The sequence below is a fragment of the Anas acuta genome, chromosome 1 (genome assembly GCF_963932015.1).
Source record: "Anas acuta chromosome 1, bAnaAcu1.1, whole genome shotgun sequence".
In the NCBI taxonomy this organism is placed as follows: domain Eukaryota; kingdom Metazoa; phylum Chordata; class Aves; order Anseriformes; family Anatidae; genus Anas; species Anas acuta.
This window is the reverse complement of record NC_088979.1, coordinates 117,156,278-117,171,562: the sequence shown is the minus strand read 5'-3', so window position 1 is coordinate 117,171,562 and position 15,285 is coordinate 117,156,278. Positions and strand designations below refer to the sequence as shown.

General features: G+C 43.1%; 1 long non-coding RNA gene across 3 annotated transcripts in view; it reads right to left on the bottom strand.

Moving 5' to 3' along the window:
* Nucleotides 1-11,164, bottom strand: part of LOC137863268 (uncharacterized) — a 39,218-nt gene extending 28,054 nt beyond the window's left edge. For all 3 annotated transcript variants that reach the window (XR_011100827.1, XR_011100833.1, XR_011100820.1), the window contains exons 1-3: nucleotides 11,020-11,164; nucleotides 9,788-9,903; nucleotides 1,834-1,909 (exon numbers count right to left, since the gene is read on the bottom strand). This is a non-coding gene — a long non-coding RNA (uncharacterized lncRNA). The remainder of the gene's footprint in view (nucleotides 1-1,833; nucleotides 1,910-9,787; nucleotides 9,904-11,019) is intronic.
* Between the last annotated feature and the right edge of the window lie 4,121 nt (nucleotides 11,165-15,285).

Genomic DNA, 15,285 nt, shown 5'->3' with positions numbered 1-15,285 from the left:
CCCAACCTGTTCGTGTGCTCAGATAGGGGAGACACTTGAACCAGGAACATCAGATCTTCAACGTCCCCCCCCCCGTGCAGTTCTCATTTTTATCAGCTGGAGTCTTTGACACACTTGAGCTATTCCTCTCTGTGGCCAACCAGCAACTGAACGGAGAGCACTGGCATAGTGTTCTCCCTCTCTAGGGACTCTTCTGCTTAACTCAGTTTCCCTAGAGGGGTTCAAGGCGGCATGGAGGCATATAAAGACCTGACTGGCTTGCAAATCACTTACCAGGTTTTCATCCAAACCTACCATCTAAAGCAAGGACAGTTACCTCATATCCAAGTGAAAGTCAATCCTCTGGAACAAGAGCTTGTGTTAGCACAGTAGGCTAGCTTGGAGCACAACAGCGATCTGATGGCAACTTGAAGCTAAGACATAAGGGTTTTCTTTTTGTTGCAGTGCTGTTTTTGTTTGGTTCTTTTTGTCTTTGAAGTAATCTAGCAGACATGCCCATCTTTTCAGCAGGAAACAGTCTGCCATACAGTTTACCTTCTAGACTAGTCTTGATCTTCAAGCAACAGTCTTGGCACACTGTGTAGACATTTGTTTGTGAAAGGGTTGAGTGGGTGAGCTTTTTTTCCTCTCCCATGCATTTGTTTTTGGGGATGATGGGATGTTCTTTTTGTTTCTGTTCCTTGCCTGTGGATATCTTATCACTAAGAACAAGATCATGACTTGTTTTATTTAGAATTGGTTTTCGTGCAGAAAAGCTTCAAAAAAACCTTTGTTATCATTTTTCAAAAACGTCTTTTGATCCTATAGACTGTGACTTACTTGTTGCCCATCTCCAAACTGCTGCAACTATAACACTGCGTTCTATTTCCTTCCTTTCCCAGCATCACGTAGTAATCATATTATGAAAGCCAGTCAGGCAGAGGCGCAAAACAAGAAACGGCAATAGGAAGGATTATGATCTCTGGATTCCCCCCATGAAAACACTTTCAGCCAAGCACTCCAGGCCCTTTTAGATAAAGCTCAGGTATACGACAGTCAACAGGTTCCTCTTCATAAGAGAATATGCCAGGACTGTGCTAATATGGTTTTATTATTGTTAATGCTAGCTCCTTGTGCATACAAGCCTACAGTCTTCACTATGTGTATGTTTTTCTGATGTCATTTACATTTCTTTGAGTGTCCACATAGTGAATTACACTAAGACCAGCACCAATTCCAACACTATAGAGTGCTACTGTGAAAGCAGACAAAAACAAGGGCAGTATTTGTGGTGTCCTAGGCAAGAAAGGATCAGGCAAACACAGAGAACTGCTCATCCTATACTCAGTACATGTTGATGTTTCCCTCATTCCAGCCTACCTGAGCTGAAAAAACAGCTACATGAAATGGAAGCTATTTACCCAAGTTCACCTGTGAAATTTTCACTACAGGAAATAGTAATTCTCATGGTACCCCCTGTGGGCTCCTTAACCACTGGACTCGGTGACAGAGGAGTAGTAGGCAGCTAGGTAGCCAGCTCCAAGTTCTGCTCGTTCAGCAATATTCTCTTCCAGGGTAGGGGGAGAAGAGAGAGGAAGGAGGAGTACTGGATATCAAGGAAAGACAAAGTGAATGCTGGCTCCCCCTTCCTGAATTCATCAGGTATTTTGCCATTCACTCAAATTTCATTTCATGCTTTAAGTTCTCTAGCATGTTGCTAGATAGCTCCAGACCTAAAGGCAGAACTGAAGGAAAGCTCCAGAACTTAAGTCTCTGACTAAACTTCACACATCCTTGCTACAAGGACATGATCTCAGTGGTGAATAGCCTTCCTTATCACATTAGCTTACTTACCAGTTTCTAGAATGACGCCGCATCATTTGGTCCAGAATACAGATAGGAGGCAGGGAGAGGGAAACACTTCAGTATCCTGTAGTATAGGTAATAAAAAAAAAAGTTACTAGCTCTTTTCTCCTCATCCAGTTGAGCACAGGGTGAAGATCCATCAGCTAACTTTTACCTTCGAAGGTGGCTAAAAGCAAATTATGAGCAAACAAGTTTCCTGACCTGGTCAATGCTCAGAAAGTTTTGCAGAACAGATTAACTATAGCACAGACTCACAGGAAAGGTAATCCTCACACACTTAATCTTTCTGGATCAGAATTTGCCTCAGATATGGAGCTAATCAACTGAAGAACTAGGACTGTGAGACCGTAATCTGACTAACTGCACCTTCAGAAAGCACGTGTTCTTTAGCAGCATACATATGGGAGTTCTGCAGGCTTACACCGCCGCTCTTTGCAAACTTCCACCAGTAGTTAGTTAGCAAAGCACTAGGCAGCTAACAAGGTATTGCAGTTATTTCACGCCTTTGGTACTCAAGCAGTTTCTTTCATCACTGGAAGCAGATAGGAACATTGCTTCATTATGAAAAATAATTGCTTTAAAAAAAAAATGGAAGCAGAGTTTAAGTTCAAAACATTTCTCATATAAGGAAATACAGAAAGCAGAGTACAATTCTTCAAGGAAAAGCCACTGGTACCACAAGTTCACTGAAGATCAACAGTGCATAAAAATAGAATAGCATCTAATATCATATAGCAATTGCCATATCTGGAACTTCTGAAAGCCCTGTCCCAAGTCACCAGGCCATTTAAGGTGCATTAATGTGACACTACAGGCACAGTACAAGAGGAATAACTATCTTAAAACATAATAAAGAATTCCAGAAGAAACAACCACATTTTGTATTGACAAAAAAAAAATACTTTGTGTCAGAAAAAGGATGGTGCAGCCCTGAAAAGAAAAGTTATTAGAAAGTGTTTAATCTGAGTTTATAAACCATAAAACTCACAGCTATCACCAAAAAAAAAAAAAAGGAGATGCTTCATATAGAAACAGGATACATGACTTAGTTCATTCTGAAAATAGGAAATCTTTTAGAAAAAAATAGGCTTCTCAAGCTCCAGAGTTGCTATATGAACAAACATGGCTTTACAGTAAGAGGAAAAAAAAAAAGCTTTGGTGAAATAAACCTTTTCACATCCCAGAAAGATGATATCAGGGTATGGAGTCAGTGCGTGAGCACCAGATAGTGAAACCAAACATAACTACAGTGGAGTTCCACTCACATTTCTTTGAGAATAAACACTAAAACACAATTAACAGAGCATACAGGCCATTTGAATAATGTATGATGTTCTTTCAGTCCACAGGGATTATTAAACATAAAAAATGTTTTTAATCCTACTAGACAGCCTCTAAATATAGAGCAATTTGTATTTAAAAAGCTTAACTGGGAGAAGATGTTTATATTCCAGCCCAATACTCCCATTTTCAATCTTTTGGTGCAAGTTTAGTGCTAGTGGAAACTGTCCTGAACATTTTGAAGACCTTGCCTCAGCATGGACAGTAACAGCATAGATTCCCAACAGCCTGGTCAGTGGCTATTAGCAAGGAGAGGAGGATTTGGAATGCATCTGAAGCATACCAATTTCTTAAAGCAGCCCTTGGATATTATTATTTTTTATTATTATTTTTTTTTATTTTTTACCAAAATTGACAATAAGAAAGCAAAGGAAAGAAAGCCCGTGGACTGTTGCATCAATGTAACCATATTTTGTTTAGACTGCTGAACATCTGAACATCCTGAAAGACTGTCCTTCACCGATCTTCAGAACCACCTGGGCAAGTTCCAGATGTCTTTGCTTAATGCACTTCAAGTGGCTAATCCCATTTCACAACTGTGCCACCATCATGTCTCCCGGTCCAGGTCAATCACTTTAAATGTTAGCACCTATCAGCGAAAACTCAGTCCAGAGACAGCGCTGATTTGTTACCACAGCAACAGTTATTATGAACTTGCACCTCCTCGGCTACCAAGGGCCATTCTGAAAGCCTCTGCTCCCTCTCAGCCCACATAGGATGGGGATACATCTAACCATGTATCTGAACCATGTCTGAAACTGATCAACTAAATTGACATTAATTCTCTTCAGACACTTATTTTTTATTTTATTATAGTACAGAAAAAGTAAAAAGTCTGTTTCTACCAGGGATTGCAATTGCAGACATGAAGCAGATGGGATAAAAGCAGTGGAGCCATTTTTAAAGAGTAACAGAGAGCTAAGCAAGCCCAAGGAAAAAGGTTAAATGCTCAAGCACAGGATACTACATACCCAGCCAGTTCATTTACAACAGATCTGCAATGCAGAATTGCACATACATGAGATATCAGCTGGTACTACTAGACATCAGGTCCCACTTGGAACAAGCACAGACTTTGAGATGTGCTAGCCAGAAGCCTTTCCTTACACACTCTTCTTCTTTACTATTTCTTGAGCAAAGCAATAAAAAGAAAATCTGGCCCTTCTTACAGAAGTCAAATCCCCTCTGGCAGTTCAGTGCAGAGGGCAAGAACACAACCCTCCCTACTCTAAAGGATACTGCAAGTAGGCCAGAAAAGACACCACATCCTGACACCTCCTCTGTCATCATCAAGCACATGAAGAAAAACAAGGCCAAACAAAGCCTGGAAGTTCGCTCAATTTGTGGCGTGAGTAGCCCAGCACAGCCATGATTTCCAGCGAGCATCCTGTCCAAGGCTGGTCATACTTATGGATGGCTCAGCTTTCCAGACCAGATATTGATAAAGCCCCCTTTGTGACTGGTAGTTTGTAAACTGCTATTGGAACCTATAAAACAAAATATCAAAATACGAATTATTCTCATTACTGGATGTGTATTTATGCACTACTTCTCATGGACTACAGGAGAGTAACCATGTCTCCAGCCAAAAGCCAAAAAGCTTCCCAAGAAACACGAGCCTTGCAGTCTAATAGCAGACTAATCACATCGCTCCACCATTGTCTCGTTTTCTGTGCCTCTACCCAGAACTCCTGTATACCCTAATGCTTTGCTATTCTTAGTGACTGCTCAGGAACAAGTCTACCAAGCAGAATACATTACCCCATCACTAAAAGCTGTCACTTTATAAAACAAATTTCCTGGGATTGCATAAATTATGCCCTTGAGTGGCATGTCAGGACTGCTCTGCTGATGATTTTCCGTCTCATTCTGTTCACTGTTTGATGTTGAGTCTGAACAACATACTTGAACCTAGCCCTGGGGTCTAGAATGCAGACCTACCAAGAAAAGCCAGCAAAGACTAAGCTTGGTAAGAGACTGAAAAGGGAGCACATAAGCTAACCATTCTTGTGGAATATTAACAGAACCCGCATTCATAAAGCTGGTTTTAGAGCCAATAATGGTCTTCTCACTATTTTGGATCCATTTATATTCTAACTTCCACAAAATATAATAAAATTAAAACAAGCTCCATAATTGCGTTACGCACTACAGGAAAAGATGCTTCTATTCATCAACCAGCAGGTTTAAAAAAAAAGTCTTTTGGGGGCACTGCCTCCAATTGCATTACAAGAAATTGCAAACAGCCTTTCCCTACTCATCTTTAGCACATCATTAATAGCACTCCCCCATATCCTACTCCTGTCACCTCTTCCAGGGTGAGGTAAAAACTACGTAAGCCCTCTTCTAACACAGAACAAGCACAGTCAAAGTCAGAGACTTGCTCCCGTTTCCTTATTTTTTTTTTCTAGCTCTTACATAATCTTTTTGAGGCAGAGTTGTTAAAACTGACTACTTAAAACTGTATTAAAAGGATAGGTTACAATACTGACTTGCATGGTAACAGAATGGATGCCTTAACGTCTATCTTTCCCCACAATTCCTTACTTTCTAGCTGCTGCGCCCTAAGCAGTTTACAAAATATTCATAACAAACCTAAGATCTTTCCTGTTGAGTACTAAATGATAGCTTGTGTGTGTATATAGACACCTATCTGGCTTATTTATGTGTTGTCATACCCCACCCAGCAGCACTAATCACCTCACACTTATCAGTTTCCATGGGTATTATCATCCATAACAGGTCCACAGCAGCAGCATGGACAGACAGTTGTTTTCAAGGAACGTGACCAAGATTTAACACCTTACTCCCACCTCCTAATGAAAAGCAGTCAGAGACTGGTGTCATCTTTTAGCCTGACTGGACAATGCATAGCCTGCTGAGCTCATATTTTATTCATTCCACCACACATTGCCTTTATATGCACAGTGTGTTTTAGGAGATACTCCTGTCACAGCAGTGCACTGCAGACCAATTGTGTTGCATCACCCTCCCTCTTCAGGGCATGCAAGGAAAAAATAATTAATCAAAAAAAGCAAAAATAACTTGGAAACACCCCTAACCTCAAAGCATTCAGGAAGGGTTACGGTTATATTAATTCTGTGCCACTGGAGTTAAATACACTCAAGCCCTTGGTGGAAAAAGAATGATAGATGTCACAGGAGTTTCACTTTTCGTAGAATACTACGGCTATGAAGCTCCCCTTCCCCCCACTAGTAGTGAGCTAAAATCATACATGCAGATGCTTAATACCATAGCCTATCCCAGCTTTCAGATCCACTGAACATCCCTGCAGAAGTGTTTTTTTTCTTGCATCCTCTCAGCTCTATCACCAGCGAGATCTTCTTTCAGTCCCATGCTAGTCATTAAATAGCCATCTAACACCACCTGCTGGATTGTGAAGAAAAAAATCATACCAGCAACTTGCTGCCAGGGAGAAAGAAAGCAAAACATGAAGGTGCCTGGGGCTTGGCTTTGACTGGGGTCCCCACATCAACCCCACCCCACACCTTATTTTTTCTTTCCTCTTTTTGAAAGGCAAATCTGGGCTGCTGGCATTAATAGGCAACCGCAGGCAAAGACAAAAAGTCCTCTGCTCTGGATTGTACAAATTGTACAGGGGCTGTACCATACAATTATGCTTCAAGACAACTGCTGATCTGTAGTCCCGCTTTACCCCTTCCCGATTAAATAAAAAGAAAGTAACAGCAGAAAAAGAAGATACCCTGAAAGCAAGCCTTCTGCAAACTCAGAATGCAATTTAAAAGGAGGAGCGCAGAAGGAGCTGGCACTCCGTTGAAAATCCAGGGCCTCAGCATGAGTCAGAAGCTGGGGATGCACAGCCTGTGCAGCGAGAGGAAGCAGCCATTACTTAGCACAGACATCAATCCTTGGTTTCTTGCATCCTCTACAAAGGGTGAAGCACCAGTTATGTCACCAGCACGCAAGCATATATTTTTCACAGACTGCCAAGGATATTTTTAGCACCTAATTAGGCAGCTGCCACTGCTGCAAGAGGATAGCTTTTAATTGCTTATTTATGGCAGGAGACTGCACCCCCCTTTCTTGTTTCTTCAGGTCAAATTTATTTCGCACATCACCTAGCTCCTCACAATACTGGATGGAGTGGCTAAGCTTTCTTCTTTCACCAAGGTGAAACACCAGCTTGGCTGAAATTAAATTGGATACAAAGCGTTCTGGAGGTTTGGAGTTTCCTACTTCCCACTCCTTTCCTCTCCCCACTGTTTTCCTATTTTCATGCTTAAATTAAGGATGAATCACGTTGAGCAGTTATTAGACATCAGGTAAGGTAAGGTCCTCATTGAGTCAGCAAGACGTGGTGGTAAAGGACAAATTATCCTTATTGAATCCTTACTCTATCAAGTCACTGAAAGTAATGCCAGGATTTTACCCTGGGTAGCTACCAACGCATGTCTTCCCTTATTCGAGTTTTCCTAAGCTCCAGGCTTTCTGGAAGCACCCAGTTTTCAGCAAAGCAAATCTCGCAGCACTAACTCTGCGGGTTCAGATAATGCTGTAAAAGCTCCAAGGAGCTCTGACTCACAGGATCCCCACAGCAGTAAGGGGAAATAAAGGTCATGCCTCATGCATCAGTGCTGCCCAGAGTGGAAGCTTACCTTCTGTGACAGAGGCAAGTATGATGGTGAGATGAATTTGCTGATGCATTCCCAGGAGAGGGAGGGTAGGGTTTTGTGGCACTGTACGAGGCACTGGTAAGGCTGCCTCAGAAATGCTGCATGCAGCTCTGCTCACCAAGTTCAAGACAGATGAATTTCAACTGGAGTCAGCACGGAAAAGGGCTCTAGGATGAACACAGCACAGAAAACCTACTGCATGAAAGGGGTGGGAAGCAACGCCAAATCTTTCCTTGGATAGCCAGCAAAATTAAGGCTGGGACTGCAGTTTCAGGGTGTTTTATCTGCAGCAGCTTACTACCAGAAGGGCAGTCCTGCTCACCCCCATCCCACATTCTGGCCACCTCCTTTATATCGGAGGAGTGCAGTCAGGAGCTGGTGCAGCTCACCCTGCTGCTGCAGCACGGCTGGATTTGACAAAGGGAACAGCAGGACTGCGCAGCTAAGGGGAAAGCAAGCCTCTCCTCTTTCAGCAGAAGCAGAGCGTAAAACTGTCTTAAGAGGGCAATTTATGAAGTGCTGCTAAGTACAGCAGTTGCAAAAAAAAACACAGAAATGGCAAATAACAAAAGAAGAGACAAGTAATTTCAGCTAGGGGACAATGCCAGCCCAAGAATAAATCATTATAAATTGCCCATAAACACATTTGCGCTGGAAATAAGCTTTCTAAACATCAGCCTTCTCACTGGGCTGCTGGAAACAAAGCCTCAATTAATATGCCAATAAAATCTTGATCAGTTTATAAAATGGATTGTTTTCCTTCCAATGGCAGGGGACAGAGCAGGCACCTGAAGGCTCCTTCCAATCCTACATTCCTAGCTTGATTTTTTTTTAAATCAGTCTTTCCAACTGAAAAAATATTGAAAACATTTAAAGGGCTCCATTAACTACGTTTTTTGCTGTGAGCAACATCAGAGGAAAAAAAAAAAAAAGCTCTAAGCAATTCAAACTGCAGATTCAAATAAATCCAGACAAAGCATTTTATTGCTTGCTAACCGAATATATCAGAAGCAGCGTGTCCCTTCTGGAGATTTGTCTTTTTCAGGGCAAAATTGGCTCAACTGACCAACATATGTTACAGAAATTGATTTTTTTTTTTTTGGTCTGGTTATTTGCTTGTGCAGAGAGGATCTTTTATAGCAGGGGACAGCAAAGACCCGAGGACATTCAAACACATCAGATCCGGAACACCACCAGCTTCCTGACTGCGAGCTACTCTTATGGAAAGAGTTATAGACACAGATCATCTGCAGACATGCACGGAGCTTATCCCACGGCTAAAATTCATTAGCCTAGAGACACTGCAGGGTTTTAAAGGGAGATGTTCAGCTGGTGAAACCCATTCCACAGGCATGGTGAAATTTCATGGTAGCTGAAAACCTGCCCCTGGACAATTCGGTTCCCTGATGCCTGACCACAAGCAGCCGGCTCAGCCCTTCAGCCTGCTGCGTTACAGCCACCTCCTACAGAGCAGGCCTGTCCCAGAGCAGTGCTCCCTTAGACCAAGCACTCTTCTGCATTAACAAACATGCTGCCTCCCATGCACTTCAGCATTTAGGAAAGGGAAGGAAAAGTATCACTACGTAGCCATGTAACGCTCCATCTTGGCCCCGTACCCACTCAATCGCAAGGATTTAACCTGCTGGATTTGTGCAGTAAATGCTGTGCCAGCCCCTGGCTAGCTGGGTGTCAGACGAGGTGCCCCACCACCCAGCCACACTGAGCCTGAGGGAGGAGTATCCGCACAAACAGCGGGCAAGTGAAGGCCAAGTGGGGTGTGCTTTTATTCAAGCTGTGCTGACAGGGCACTGGGCTACACCATCACCCACCACGAAGTCAGCTGGTCCAAGGGAAGGTGCTTTGCACCAGCAGAACAGCTGCCTTCAGGATCTGACCTCATCCTGCCACGCAGCCACATGTGTATTTCATACCTGCTTCACACTCACCTTTCATTTCGTTTGGACAGCTGCAGGTCCACTCTGATCACGTCTTACCCAGCCACTACCCCTTAGAGCATGAGCTGAACAGATGCCAGAGCAAAGGAAGTTCAGAGATACAGCACCTAAAAAGCAAAGTCATAACTTCATGCAAGGGCACATAGAAACAGAAGGAAAATAGCATAGCTTTTTCAGAAGTGTTTTGTTTTTTAACCCAAACATACATGTAAGTATGCACTTTGGATTTATAGAAACTGATTCACTGACTTTTTTTTTTTTTTTTTCAGTTAGTTTCAAGCTTTTCTTACAGACTTTGCTGGAAGAAAATTTGAGCAATCAGTTCTAACAGGCCTAACATTTGTTTAGGTATCCTTCCTTCCCCATCTCCACTACCCACCATAAAAAAATAATCTAGAAGCTTACATATTCCAGATTGAGACAGAAAGCAAGATAAAAGTACAGAGAAAAGTAATAGTAAACATCTCAAGTTTAGGAGTTCAGAACTCTTAAAATAAGTTTTTATTATTTAGGATGGTTTTTTTTGTAAGCCTTTTGTTTGAAATAAGGCGAACTACTGGCATTCACGCATCATTCTGAACATTTTAAACAATGCTCTGACCTCTCCAAAAACATTTTAAAATATCAATGACAGTTTATTTATTTATTCTTTTCAATAAAAAGCTAATATTTTATAACAGCAGCAACAAAAAAACACTAGGCATGAAGACCCTTACCTCTTTGCATACATACACACCTCATTTGTCATCTCACCAGTACATGCAAATTTAAGCCAACACAGTTATTTATCCTTATATTTGTGACTCAAAGCCCTGTTCTCCCTGCAAAACTCATTTAGGAAGCACAAGAGAAAAAAAAAAACACAGGGAGAGACTATCTTGACTCAGACTAGTTTGCAGTTTGAGCAAGCAAGATAAACAAGCCACGTGTAAGCGGAGGTGAAACGGGTGATGAACAGGTTTATCCCCATTTCTCCAGAGTCCCACCCAAGACCTGACTTTCATACACCAATGCTCCTCAGGTGGCATCATACAAGCAAGGAACAATCTCTCTTCTTCAAACAGTAGAGAGTTAGAAAGTAAAATAGCTCTCTCCTAGGCACGACCCTCTCTCTCCAAAGTTTTAACTACATATACGGCACAAGCATGACATTCAACCACTGCCCTGTTATCAGGGATATTTTTAGCATCACCATTCCAAATGTCCAAGCACAGCACCCATACCCATAAACAGGAAAACTCCAAACGCATTTAAAAATGGCCAGGTCACTAGCAAGACCACATTGCAGAAATTCTTCATTCACCAGAGAAGACCACATCAGCTGCACGCCTAGACACAACCCAAACAGAACCTGACCACCTAGGCTGAGCTTACAGGCTGTGGGGTGGAGACTTCAAATGAAGCTCATCAGCCCAATTAAGGCTTGTTAGTGCACTCAGAGATCTAACCAAACCAAGGGTTACAGTGAACGTGTGGTTTAAATAAGGTGCTTTGTTAATGTCTCATCATTAGGAAGTTGTGTTTTCATATTTTGTGTTTCTTACATCACCTTTAAAAAGCAACCTACCTACTAGAATGTAAAGTACAGGAGATACGGATTACAGCAGTCAGGAAGCACCCTGTGCCTGGGGGATATGATTCTTCATTCCTTTGCTAAATAAAAGCGAGGCACCATCCCCAGCTGCAGGGACAGCAGTGGCACAGAGATGTGGGTGCTGGTCCTGCCTGTCCTCCCACGTTTGGAGCTCCCGCTCACCTGGGAGCTCCTCTGCAGTTTGTTCCATGCAATCCACAAAGTCCACAAGCCCTGGTCCCGTCAGCAGGTCTGAACTTGGCCTGAGTTTCAGGTTTGTCACAATTATAAAGGTAAGGTGAATAATGTGGGTCTTTTCCTGATTTTTTACAGCAACATAGAAAGGCCAGACAGCTTTACCCCTGTTTCATTGCAAATGGACAGCATGGCAAACAGATTTCTGAAATGTTTTAAAAGATTTTCTGCTGTACCAGCCAGCACTGCAGGTTACTTAGAATCATAGAATATCCCGCGTTGGAAGGGACCCACATAAGGATCATCAAGTCCAACTCCTGGCACCGCACAGATCTAGCCAAAATTTTAGACCATATGACTGCTTCCTTCTAGGAGTCTTGCTGTGTTTTGGGAACACCAATAATGCCTTATTTAGAGCTTGGCTCCCAGGTCTGAGAGTACTAAGAGACGACGAGACAGATGATCCAACATCGTGGCCCTGAGACAACAAAAATAACACCCAGGCACTTGACCTGTGAACCTGTAAGTCATTTATGCAAAATCCTACAGAAAGTCTATGAAAACTCTAGGAATTCTGTCCAGATAATTCACATCCTAGTAGAGTTTGCTTTTTTTTCCCATCAATTCTTCACTTCCTTCAACTCAGCATAAAAGCACTCATACTTCATGCTTAAGTTACACCTGAGATTTACAAGATAAGAGATAAAAGATTTTCAAACCATACAGTAAGCACTAACATGTCTGAGGCAGGGATTGTTATTTACTGTTGCTACAGGCCTGGCAGACCGTGACACACCATAGCTACATCCATTAGGCAAAAACAGTGGGTCTGTACCATTGTTTGTTTGTTTGTTTTTCAGAAGGATGAAATTTAACCTATGTACCTTTTTAACTGTTAGTGGAGACAAAGTTACGTAAAGGTCCTTTTTCATCTATATTTTTGCCTTCCTTCAGAATACTGACACTGGTATAAGTGCCTTTAATTAGCTTCAGCTGAGTCTCCTTGCTGGGGGATGTGACTGTATGCGATATGCTATACGGCTAAAATATAAACAAGGTTAAATATTATCAGCACTAGTTTTAACAGTAGACAAACATAAATACAGAACCCAGAAGTGCTGCATGATTTACCCAAGGATGAGAGTCCAGACTTGACTTCAAGACAAAACCACAGCTGTGCCCTGAGCCAAGTGCCTAGTACAGAACTTTTATGTGGACAAACAGCAGAGGCTAAGTTTAAACTGACACAAATATTTTACTGCTTTACAAAATTCTGTATTTTTTAAATTTTTAAATTGCTGTTAGCTTTACTACCATCTGTTCTTTCCCAATTTCTGTGTTTGCTACATTCTAGCAGACAGACGGACAGAAAATAGATGTTTTGTGGCAGAACAGGGAAAAAATGGCAGATAACAAATACCTGCAGCTAGGCCTAGTCTTCTCAGTGCTACAAAGTCCCTTTTTCAGGTTCAGAAGAGGTGACACAGCTTCCTTAAACAGGCAGAACTGTGGGAACTGATCTGGCACTTGGAAAAGTGCTGTCTCCACAGAAAATCTGATTGCTCCAGTTGTAGATTGAATCCTAATGCAGAAGTAAATTGCAGGGTAAGCCCTGCAAACTGTACAGCATTTCAGACTCAAGCAAGGATACATATACAGCAAAAATAGTTCAAATCTGTATTGAACACAAAGCTCTGGATACTTCAAAAATGTGGGATGCCAAAAAAATCAAGTCCAGATCCCAGAGACTGTTACACTATTGTGGAGAGCCCACACCGGGAGACAAAGAGGAAAGTAAGGATGCACAAACACAGATTACAAGCAAAGTATCTCTCACCTGCAATCTACAACTGCCCTCCTGGAGGAAAGTATTGTAGTAACATTAACTGACTAAAAAAAACATCTTTGGAAAAACAAATAAACAAAAAAACATCAAGGCCAGAACGGAGGCAGAACGGAGTGTAGCTTACAGTGTGCCTTTTATCAGCCAACTTTCTGACCGAAAAAGAGGTGGATAGCTGAAGGTCGGGCTGGAGATTCAGCACGGAGCACCTTTCTGCCTCTTGTCAGTGCTGAGCCAATGCCCAAGCAGAGTACAGAAGGCACTGCAGAGCTTTGTTGGCAAAAAGCAGTCTGTAAATGGACTTGCCTTTGCCTAGAAAGCGTTTTGGGAACCAGGCTGTGTTATTTTTATTTGTTCTGTTCACCAGAAATCCAGCTGAACTGTGTCACACAGCAGAGGGTTTCTTCCCTGCTTGCTTGCCATGTACTTAATCAAACATGCAGCCTTCTCAAAAGGCCTGTTGTGTTTTTACAGCAGTATGTACTGGGAAAAAACGGGCAGTCACCCTAAAGCATCTCTGCAGCAGGCATGACATCCTCATTGAACAGTCCCCAAAAAGCCTGAAAATTTATGAGACTGAACTCTTGATGATCTGTGATTGTTCGCACTCTCCCCAAAGGCCTTACAGAGCACATGCTGTATCAACGTGCCATCTCCTTCCCTCTCATGACAGCCCTCCCCAGTCTTCATTTATACAACTCAATTCCTGGTGCCTAGAACCTAGCACACAGACAAAAAAAAAAAAAAGTCATAATATTGTGTGGGAAAATGAGGAAAAATAAAAAAAAAAGCCATGCAACTCTCTCAGCAAAAGAGAACTTGGAAACATCTCAATCAAGCCCCCAGTGAAGGATAAAGTAGGTAGAGCTGCTGATCAGTGACATAGGGTCCAGTACAGCCATAGAGGCAGGGCCTCCTGTGGAGGAGGGGTTACAGCCCACTGAGGGTGTGAGGCAGGGAAGTGTCTTCTGAGGAGGTTACCTGCTGGTCTCTGTTGGTACAGGAGGTGCAAATGTCTTTTGATTGATGGGGACCCAGGGTTGGCTCACCAAAAGGCACCTGAGCCGGAGCCAGGGACATCAGGAGCTGGTGCATATTTGCCTTCTGGTCTTCTGCCTGTCAGGGAGCAAGGGGGATGTTCCTTTAAAACTCCACAGTTGTGGATGGGAAATTTGAAGCTGTATAAACCTGTTGGCAGAAGAATGGGTGTCTGAAGTGAGGCCCATCGGCTTTCTCATGGAAGATGGGGAAGGAGACCTGGCAAGGAGAAGGTGAGGCACAACAGGTGTCACACTTCAGAATTTTTGGGATGGGACTGCCTAGGCTGCCGTGCAAACATGCATCGTAGAACAGCTATCACCAGAGGTTGACAGGTATCAACCTTCCTCACAGGCTTAGAGTGTGAGCTACCAGGGGAGCTGCAGGTTACACTCTGAGGAAAACGCTTCTCTGTGTTCCCACACTATAGCTGGAGGCACCTCCTCACCACCCCGGGGGCAACACCAGCCTGAGTTTCAGGGAAATAAGGCCCAGGGGAAGCACTTGAAGGGAAAGGTACCTTCCTCAGGTCAGGCCGGCGCCTCACCACGGCATCTGGGGCTTTTCATGTTGCCAAATCCCTGGCCTCGAGCCCCGGGCACGGCCCTGGCTGCCAGCCGCCATTTGCCCCCTGCTGGCCGGCACGTCGCCTGCACAAAATGGCGCCGCAGTGGCGGGAAAATGCGCGGGAACACCCGCAGGGCAGGGCAGGCGCAGCCCCCTCAGCACAGCCCCGCTGCCATGTTCTGTGAACGACGTCTTGCAGAAAGTCATGAGGAAGCGATTAACTCACAATATATAAAAATTGGGCACTGGGAGTGTTTTTTTGTTTGTTTTGTT